The sequence below is a fragment of the Saimiri boliviensis genome, chromosome 9 (assembly GCF_048565385.1).
Source record: "Saimiri boliviensis isolate mSaiBol1 chromosome 9, mSaiBol1.pri, whole genome shotgun sequence".
In the NCBI taxonomy this organism is placed as follows: domain Eukaryota; kingdom Metazoa; phylum Chordata; class Mammalia; order Primates; family Cebidae; genus Saimiri; species Saimiri boliviensis.
The window spans coordinates 24422149-24432352 of NC_133457.1; the positions used below are offsets into that span (position 1 = coordinate 24422149).

The window sequence follows — 10204 nt, forward strand, 5'->3', positions numbered from 1 at the left end:
AACACTCCTACGCAAACTTGTGTCCAACCGCACTGCTCCCAGCGACTCCTTCCAGAAGAGAATGCCGACTGCAACGCTCCCCTCCCCCCTTGCTCTATGGTCCCAACTTCTCAGACGCTGCCACTCTCAGTCCTGGGCGATCAGACTGGTCCTCGGAGGAATGCAGCTCAACGACTTCTACATTTAAAAATTTGGTTTTCTGCAGCTCGTTCGCACTTCTCTTGGGACCAGCCTCTCGGGAGGGGGCGCTTTCCCAATGCAGGCAGGGGAAGCCGGGGCTGCGAGAGCAACAGAGGCAGCTGAGGCGTCGCTGTCACCTCCGGCTGCTGCAGTAAAACCCCGAGCCGAGGCGGGGACGGGGAGGAGGGGATAGGGAGGCACCCTCCCCCGCGCTGGGGCTGGGATCCCCGACACTATTGAAGGGGCACGTCCTTTGGCGAAGGTAGAGGGGCGGGCCGACGAACAGGAGCTGCGAAAGTGGGAGCTCCGGGGCTTTAGCCCAAGCAGCGTTAAAGCGCGCAGGGAAAGCCCGTGCCCAGCATCCCTCGGGCCGCAGACTTCGGCAAGGGGGTGAGAAGCCCGGGTGTCAGCAGAGCGGGATGCCGAGTCTCAAACTCGGCATCAGGCTGCGAAGTGAGGCCGGGGCTCGGGCCGGGTGGCAGGCGGCCAAGAAAGCATCCCACCCCGTTTTTTTTTGTCGAAAACCGAAGAAAGCTAGCCATCTGAGCACGGGCAGCTAATTCTGGTGCCTCTGCATGTGCGAAGCGCCCCTCCCTGCCCCACTCGCATCCTGCCACCTTGCCCGCGGTAGCTGGGAGGTTAATCGTTAAAAAGGTGGACTCCCTCCGGGGAAACGGATGGAAGGATCGTGCCCGGAGAACTTGTGTGTGCCCACTGACAAGTGCAGAGAATTAATCTGGGCCCGGACTGCGGCAGGAGGGCGAACTGGGGAAAGACGGCTGGGAGGTGGCGCGGTGGTGCAGAGACGCGCGGCGCCTGCTCCCGCGGCCCCCGGGGCTGGCGTGCCCTGTGCTGACGCTCCGCGCTCGGATCTCTTCCCCGGAGGATGCGGGACCAGCGCGAGCACCTTCCCTGGGAGCCCACACCCATCACCAGCGATGGCCTCTCCATCAAGAACAGGGCTTGCTGAGAGCGGTGGAGAACCCTGAAGGCTCCGTGCTCTGTATCTCTGTGGCAGAGACGCTTTCTGCCCGAGGCCCAGGGGAGTCCGGGAGCGAAAGCCTCTTCTGATGAATGAGCATATGGGCAGCATTTGCCCATCAGCCCCCACTACCGAAGCAGGAGACACTGCACATGCTCGGCCAGGGCTGACTGTGCTGAAGCGCGAAATTTAGCTGCTGGCAGGTCTCTGCTCATCCTCACAACCCGCTTTCAGCGGGTTCCGCACTGCCGGAGCTGCGTATAGGGAGGCTTACGTTATTGGGCTGTGGTGTCTCCATGCAGGAGAGAGAATGTCCCCAGAGGAAGCTAAAGTTACATGGGGGCAGGGAAGGGAATCAACCGAAACAGAGCAACTGCATGGAGCCCGTCTTAGACATTTTACATAGTTATTATTTCCTTTTGCTCCCTTGTCTAAATAGCAGCAACCACTGCTAGCGTTTTTTTTTTTTTTCTTTATCACTTTATGTTTGTCACCTTTCCTTATCTCTTGGCTTCTCCCGACACGCCTTGCAATGTTGGCAGGGTAGCTATAACCACTCAGGGCACGTACATGAGGAAACAGAAACCCTAAGAAACGACTTGGCTGGGGCCACCAAGCCCATTTGTGATGAGGCCAATACTATTTACACTAGTTTCTAAATCTTATTTTTCATTATCTATTTTCCCCACTTGGTTGTGACACTCCACCGTCCACGCCATGATTGCACATTTGTGGAAATACAGAAATAGATCTTCTTGACAAAGTTTTATGAAATGAATATAAGACCTTGTAACTACTCCAACTGGAGTTTGGGGAAAACATATACAGCTGGTAGAAGTATTCAGACCATTAAAAATGGTCTTAATTTAATTTAAAAAATGATCTTAAATAACATACACCTATTATTACCACACACAGGAATACTTTTATTTACAACTTTATGTATGAATACCTTTATTAAGGTATATTTGGATATACCTTTATATATATCCAAATGGAGAAGAGATACTCCATGTTTTCCATAAAACCATAGAACATTCTCAAAACTTAACTAGATTCTCACAAACTATAGGTCAGCACTTTTTTTTTCTTTTTGAGACAGGGTCTCACTCTGTTGCCTAGGTTGTAGTGCAGCGGCATAGTCACAGCTCACTGCAGTCTCAGCCTCCTAGGCTCAAGTGATCCTCCTGCATCAGCCTCCTGTGTAGGTGAGACTACAGGCACGTGCCACCACACCTAGCTAGTTTTTAAATTCCTTGTAGAGACGGGGTCTCATTTTGTTGCCCAGGCTTAGGTCGATGCATTTTAAAAGGCAGAACTTATGCAGACTACATCACCCATCAAAATACAATAAGGATAAAATTAACAACAAAAATTTCTCCTGATTATTATACCATTGGAAATTTAAAGATGTTTTGAATCTGTATTAAAAAGCACAAATGGGAAAATTACGAGCTCTTTAGAAACAGAAGAAAAACAAAAACCCTACATAACAAGATTGAAAGAGTACAGAAAAGCCAATCTATGAAATTATACACTAAATATATTTATCACAAAACAATGTACAAAGAGACTTAGAAAAAAATGCAAACGAATTATGTTAACTGATAAAAATAAAAGCAGAAAATAATGAAGTAAGAAAGTATAAAAGCAAAAACAAAAATGAAAAAGGAGACTTGATCAATAAAATTAAAAAAAGTAAACTTCACAGCTTCTGCACAACAAAAGAAACAGTCATTAGTGTGAATTGGCAACCAACAGAACGGGAAAAAATTTTTGCAATCTACCCATCTGACAAAGGGTTGATATCAAGAATCTACAAAGAACTAAAACAGATTTACAAGAAAAAAACAAACAAGATCATTCAAAAGTGGGCAAAGGATATGAACAGACACTTTACAAAAGAAGACATACATGAGGCCAACAAACATATGAAAAAATGCTCATCATCACTGGCCATTAGAGAAATGCAAATCAAAACTACATTGAGATACCATCTCACACCAGTTAGAATGGCGATCATTAAAGAATCTGGAGACAACAGATGCTGGAGAGGATGTGGAGAAATAGAAACACTTTTACACTGTTGGTGGGAGTATAAATTAGTTCAACCATTGTGGAAGACAGTGAGGTGATTCCTCAAGGACCTAGAAATAGAAATTCCATTTGACCCAGCAATCCCATTACTGGGTATATATCCAAAGGATTAGAAATTGTTCTACTGTAAGGACACATGCACATGAATCTTCATTGCAGCACAGTTTACAATAGCAAAGACCTGGAAACAACCCAAATGCCCATCAATGATAGACTGGACAGGGAAAATGTGGCACATATATACCATGGAATATTATGCAGCCATCAAAAACAATGAGTTCATGTCCTTTGCAGGGATATGGATGAAGCTGGAAGCCATCATTCTCAGCAAACTGACACAAGAACAGAAAATCAAACACTGCATGTCCTCACTCATAGGTGGGTGTTGAACAATGAGAACACATGGACACAGGACGGGAGCATCACACACTGGGGTCTGTTGGAGGAAAATAGGTGAGAGACAGCAGGGAGTGGGGAGTAGGGGAGAGATAGCATGGCGAGAAATGCCAGATATAGGTGATGAGGAGGAAGGCAGCAAATCAGGCTGCCATGTGTGTACCTATGCAACAATCTTGCATGTTCTTCACATGTACCCCAAAATCTAAAATGCAATTTAAAAAAATAAATAATAAAAATAAAATAAAAAATGTATTCTCTGGAAAGATCAAGAAATAAATCTAGAAAAGATCAAGAAACAGAGAAGGCACAAATAACATTAGAAAGGAAAGATGGTATATAACCACATAAAAGGAAGATATTTTAAAATTTTTTAATCAATTGATTTTTATTTATTTATATTTTATTTTATTTTGTCCATGAGAAGGAATCTTCTTTTGTTCTGATTACTGGAACTTGTGAGATAATTAACACTACAGCTTGTTCAGAGGGGAATGAAAGTTGAAGAACCACGCAGAATTGGTTGGAATATGATAGTGTAAGAACATTAAGTAATGATAATTGTATCAAATCAACATTTGAACCAGGCCTTTTATCATCAGTATTATAAAGTTCCTATTGCATAACTAAAAAACACACTGCTCAAGTAGAAAACTTTCAAAAGTAACCATCACTAGTGTGTACTCCCTTAGGTAACCTGAGATGTCTGGAGACAGATATTATAGGGAAAGGAATGGGTCCACTTCGTAAAACTGTGTTTAAGTTTTTGGGGATGACTCTTGAGTCTACAATATCAGGAAGAAGCAAGGAAGTCATGGGAGAATCCACTTAAAATGACCCATAGTCAGCTACCCAATCTAGTATGCATTTGCTGAGGAAGGTCTTACTTTTAGCGGATTGAAATTCAAGCATAAAATGTGAGTTTTTCTCAGGCTTCCAAACCTGTCTGTGTTGAAAAGAATATGGACTTTGAAGAAAAACAGCTGTGGATTCAAATCTTAGCTCTTTCTACTAATCAGTTCTGTAGTCTGAGACAAATTAGCTAGTATCAGTATACTTAGATTTGCCAACTATGAAGTAGGAATAATATTGACTTCAAAGGGTTCTTTTGAAGATTAAAGGAAACACCATTTACAAAGTACTCATCATATGGTTCCTGCTGAACCCCGAGCCCCCATTCTGTCTTTTGTAAATGCCATCTTTTAGTAATTTATCTTCTGGCCATTCGCATTTCTTCTGTTTTGTCACTGGGATGCAATCCTTCTTCCCTTCCTTTCAGTGACCCATATGCCTACTCCATGACTACTAACAATCATAGAAATCCAAGCTGCATTACCGAGTACCCTTGGGATGCCTTGGAAAGATCCTCTTAAATCTAAAAATAACTTGGCCCCTTTCTTACAAGGTGTAAATGGCAAAATCAGGCCTGCTTCTTTATTTCCTTCCTGCCTGCTCCCCACTTTATTTTTACTTGCCACATTTTTTTTGAGTTTCTATGAAGCTATGCATGAGTGACATTCCCTAACTCACTGATTCCTATTTAACAAGTATGCATATGCTTAGACTGAAGTCCTTCGCTGGGGAAATACCCTAACCTTGAAACACTGTAGAATTTAATATTAGCATAAAGATCATATTAAAAATAATCAGTAAAGAGACTCAGTAGTTTATTCTAAAAATTGGGAAAAAACTGCATTCCATGAAGGGACTAATGTTGATGTCTGCATTAATCACTAACAAAAATAAGAGATTTATCAGAATAGGCACAAATTTTGCCTTTTAATAGCCTTTCCCCATCTAGCACCAGAGAGGTCAGGAGTAGCAGTAAGACCAGTTTAACAAAAGATTTTCTGCATCATTTATTTGCAGACTTTAAAAAACATTATATTTATATTACATTATTGTTACATACAATGTCCACTTTGATGTAGCTATGCCTATTCGGGCAAGACAAAGAAGACAATGGAAAGTCAACTTAGCCAAGAGAAAAGAGCGAGGCTCTACTAATCATATTAGATAATATTCCCCCTTAGCACCTCTTATCCTCTTTTATTGATCTCATTTTCAAAGGAAAAAAAAGAAATAAAACTAGTAATAGATGAGGATATTTGAAAGTAAAAACAGAAATTTGAGGCAGAGGCAGATTTTATTTACTTCTTTTTGGTTTGCTTTCACAAGGTGCAAATTAATTTCTTTTAAACCTTGTTATATTAGCACAGTTTTTTTTTGTTTTGTTTTGTTTTTTTTGTTTTTGTTTTTGTGTGTGTGCCATAAAGATACTACTACTCTCCCAGAGTAGAACTCTTCATAACATTCAGTAGAATTTGAAGGGTATTTGAGGGGATTGTCATATAGTAATGGAGTTTACATGTTCTTACAGCAACTAGCTATGCACCTCTGATGTACTAGCTAATTTCTTAACCATTAAAAAATGTCCAGTGTAGTGGCATTAAATACATCCATAACATTCTGCAACTATTACCACCATCTCTTTCAATAATTCTTATAATCTTATAAAACTGAAATTCTGTACTCATTAAACAACAAGTCCCCGTTCCTCCCTCCACACAGCCCCTGGCAACCACCTATTCTACTTTCTATCTCTATGATTTTAACTATTCTAACTTTTATATAAGTGTGATTATACTGTATTTGTTTCTTTGTGGCTGGCTATTTCACTAGAAAACTGTTCTTAACATGTATCCATGTTGTAGCACAGGGGTTCCAAGAGATCTAGATTGCATACTCCTTATAAGACTCTAATGCCTGAGGATCTGAGGTTGAACAGTTTCATCCTGAAATTGTTCCTCCCTTCCCCATCTCCCTGTCTGTGGAAAAGCTGTCTTCCATGAAACAGGTTCCTTGTGCCAAAAGGGTCAGGGACCATTGTTGTAGATTATGTCAAAATTTCCTTCCTTTTTCAGGCTAATATTCCGTTATATGTATACCACATTTTGCTTGTCCATTCATCTAGTGACGGGCATCATGCTGAACTCTTATGCTCAGTGATGTGTCAGTAAATGAATTGGTTGCCTGGAGTTAGAGGTTGTTCCAGGTACCTATATAACTGGATCATACCATGGTTAAACCCAGGATCTTGAATAAATTACTGAAATACATTTATCAATAAAGGAACCAATCTTAACTTTCCTTCAGGCTGGTATAAGGAAAGCCTCATTAATAATCTTATAGTAACCCCCTTTTTTTTTCTCAGAATATGTGGGCAAAATTATTTCTCTGTAAAATGGAAAATATTTTTTCCTTCACTGCTGTATTGTTACAAAGATGCATGTGATATCCCTCATTACTATCAATTATTTTGCTTTAGTTTTCCTCTGTCAAAGTAGAATTTTATTTTCTTCATTAATTAGTCCTGTTAGGTTAAAATTGTAGTTAAAATTGTAGAAAGAGAAGCAAAACAGGAAAGTGGTAGTGGCTGGAGTGTTTGAACTCTGTCAAGCTCAAAAGATGAATAATAATGATATATATATATTAATGATGATAATGACTCTCAGCTCTTAAACTACTGTCACAAAATTTTCACAAATAATCTCTTACTTCAAGTTTGTAGGGTAGGAGCTTCTTATCATATTTTGTAGACCAAGAATCAGAGTGGTTGGAACCCTTCTAAGGTAACACAACTTTACGAGTTGGATACCAAAGCCTGTTTTTATTGTTTTGTTTTTGTTTGTTTTTAATCCTTTACTCTGTTAACTCACTCTAAATGATTTCTCCATGACTGCTCATATGTCACTTCTCCTGATATTTTTCTGAGAGAAGATAGTTGTGTTATGCTAGTTAAAAGAATAGATATTGGAGCCAGACCTACCAGATTTAAATCCTAGCTTGACCACTTGACTGTATGAATGAAGACAACTTACTTAAACTCTCCTCACCCTCAATTTCCTTACCTGCCAAAAGATTAAAAACAGTATTGAATTATTTTAATTAAGATACATAAGACATGTAGAAGAGTAGCTGGCATTGAGTAAATGTCCTGTAAGTATTCACTACTATTGTTTTGAGAGTTTGAGATAATAATTCATGTAAAGCAGTTAGGGCAGTATCTGGCCCCTAGAAAATGCTTAATGTGGCCAGGCGCAGTGGCTCATGCCTGTAATCCCAGCACTTTGGGAGGCCAAAGCTGGTGGATCACCTGAGATCAGGGGTTCGAGACCAGCCTGGCCAACATAGTGAAACCACATCTCTACTAAAAATACAAAAATCAGCCAAGCGTGATGGTGGGTGCATGTAATCTCAGCTACTCGGGAGGCTGAGGCAGTAGAATTGCTGGAACCCAGGAGGCAGAGGTTGTAGTGAGCCAAGATGGCACCATTGCACTCCTGCCCAGACGACAACAGAAGATTCCGTCTTAAAAAAAAAAAATGCTTAATGCATCCATCTTACTTTTAAATGTGATTTATTTTTATAATAAATAGTTTTACAGTAGTTTTTCAGGAATACAATCAGTATCTTCTTCCTTCCCTCACTCACTCCCCTTCCCTTTATCACTCCTTCCTCCCCTTCTCCTTCCCTTTTCACTTTCCTACCTCCGTTTCTGTGACAAGTGACTATGACTTACTCAACTGTGTGTGTGTGTGTGTGTGTGTGTGTGTGTGTGTGTGTGTGTATTTTTGAGATGGAGTCTTGCCTTGTCGCCCAGGCTGTAGTCAGTGGTACAATCTCGGCTCACTGCAACCTCTGCCTCCGGGTTCAAGTGATTCTCATGCCTCAGCCTCCCAAGTACCTGAGATTGCAGGTGCATGCCACCACATCTGGCTAATATTTTTATTTTTAGTAGAGACAGGATTTTACCTTGTTGGCCACAGTAATCTTGAACTTCTGACCTTAAGTAATCAACCTGCCTTGGCCTCCCAAAGTATTGGGATTACAGGCATAGGCCACTGCACCCAACCTGCAATTGTGTTTTCTATGAACTATTTTTCAGGGAAATCCATTAATTTTTCTAATGTTCCAGCCCAACAGAAAATATGTTTACTTCAATATCACATATTTAGAGAACACAGCATTTCCTCATCTCATTAAAAGACCTTTACTAAGAACAGTGGTTAATAAAAAAGAATCTTAAGGTTTTGAAAGTAGAAATTAGTTTAGAAAGAAAAAAAATCCTCAATTTATGAGAAAGCGAGAGAGAGAGGTGAATGATAATGACAGAACTCTCTATATTTGGACTACAGATTGAGGTGAAAGTGGCCACAATTTTGATGATTCAGCCATTTTACTTTGCATTTTGACATGCGATGGCGTCTCTGCCCAGAACAAACTTACTTTGCCTGTCCTTACTGAGAGATTTATTGCTTCATTGAAGACTTTTGATTTAGCAACCATCCTCCTTAACTAGTTTTCTTATCTTGAATCACTTGGAGTAAGACTCTTCAGCTGTGATGAATAGCTGTGTAATGAAAAGGAGAGGAAGCCGCCCCATGATTTTATATTTCCACCGAGTGAATTATCACTCACCTCCAGCAAAACATCTTTCTCTCTTATGTATTATGAAAATTCACAGCTACCCTAGAGTAGTGACATTTTGCTGTGGAGAATCTGGCATTTGTTGTGAAGGTATTATTTTAATTCCTGTCAAATTAAACTTTCAGGTCAGGGTTGCTATTAAGGATGAAAAGAGCAAACCAGAATGAAAGTAAGAAAAGTAAGAAAATAAGGCAACAAGACAATTCAGATATCAAGATTAAACAACAGGAAAAGAAGCCCATGGAAACAGTGGCAACCGGAAATAAAACCATGGTGTCTCTTGGATAGTTCTGTTCCAGTCTTTATCTCATCTAGTGATCTGTACTTTAAATTTATATGATGACTTGGTGAAAGGAATTGGGGAGGTTATGGAAGCATCTCACAGGCCACATAATAATCACCTAAGAAGTTTTTCCCAGCTGGACTAGACTTTTTAAAACCAGGCAGCTCGCAACATGCCATGATCTGTATAAGTTAAAATACAATCATGCCACAACTTGCAGCTCAAAGTTTATATTAATTATCTGCTTTTTATTTTGTAAATAGTTGTCATACGCTTCTGCCAGGTGTTTTAAAAACAGCATAATTCATGATTTCAAACATAATTATTGAGACAGAATTCATATACTGTAGAATTCACTTATTCTTAGAATACAATTTAGTGGTTTTAAGTACATTCACAGAGTTGTGCAACCATCATCATTATCTAATTCTGCAACATTTTCATGACCTCAAAAAGAAACCCCATACTTATTAGCAGCCACTTTCCATTTCTCTACCCCCGACTGCCAACCCTAGGCAGCCATTAATCTACTTGCTGTCTCTACAGATTTATCTATTCTGGACATACTCTATAAATTGAATTGTACAATATGCTGCCTTTTGTGACTGTTTTCTTTTACTTAGCATAACATTTTCAAGGCTCATTCATTTTGTAACATGTATCAGTACTTCATTTCTTTTCATTGCTGAATAATATTCTATTGTGTGGCTGTCCTACATTTTGTTTATCCATTTCATCACTTGATGGACATTTGGGTTGTTTTCCCTTTTGGGTGA

The 10204-nt window shown here is 40.2% G+C and overlaps 1 pseudogene; it reads right to left on the reverse strand.

Moving 5' to 3' along the window:
• Window positions 1-413: 413 nt before the first annotated feature.
• LOC141585606 (uncharacterized) lies at window positions 414-1110 on the reverse strand (annotated as a pseudogene).
• Window positions 1111-10204: the final 9094 nt, after the last annotated feature.